Genomic DNA, 850 nt, shown 5'->3' on the forward strand with positions numbered 1-850 from the left:
ACTGAAGGTTGTCTGAAAATGGTCACAAACAGTACGGTATTCAGACTGCGCAGAGTCCAGTGCTCTTGTCCCTGTTCTATGAAACGACTATTTGTGCCGTGATTATAAATGGATTTAATACAATAACTAGCAGTGCTGTTTGGATCAAATTTTGTTGAGAAGCATGCATTTTAATAATTTCTAAGGACATCCATGGCCAATTTGTTGCATATGTTTAATAAAGCTTTCTTTTGTGTAACATTCATTTATCATCCTGTAACAAATTAAACAGCAAAATAACAGTAAAGTGTAAACCTAGAAATAGAAAATATGTAGCATAAAGTAGAAACTTCAGGGAAATCATTTTTCTTCTGTTTTAAGCATTTCTTACAAATGTGTTTTTCATCAAAAGTGCTGATCCACTTGATAAGTCCTTTCTCTTTTGGAATTTATGAGAATTTAAATGAGAACTCGGTATGCAGTAAAGCCAATAAAATGTGAACTTGAAACATCTTGAAATCCTGAAACCACGACATTTTGCTCCTCTCACTTCAGGATAACTTATGATTCTTATTTTCAGGTGTCATGCACATGCACAATATCATGCTTTCTCAAATCAATTATTTCTAACAGAATTAGCCTTTACAGTTAAGGTACCACATACTAAATCAACATTAAATGTCACTGCATTGGTCTGACAAAAAAAAACATCACCTACTCTTACACATAAAAAAAATAAACAAAATATGCCCAAATATAAATTTCTAAGCAGTTTGAGGCAATATGTATCCATACATCAATCCAACAATAATCCTGATATAGGGAACAAATGGTCATACTGATTAATGTAATAGTTTAATTTTTTTAAAAA

The sequence above is a fragment of the Scleropages formosus genome, chromosome 14 (assembly GCF_900964775.1).
Source record: "Scleropages formosus chromosome 14, fSclFor1.1, whole genome shotgun sequence".
Taxonomy (NCBI): Eukaryota; Metazoa; Chordata; class Actinopteri; order Osteoglossiformes; family Osteoglossidae; genus Scleropages; species Scleropages formosus.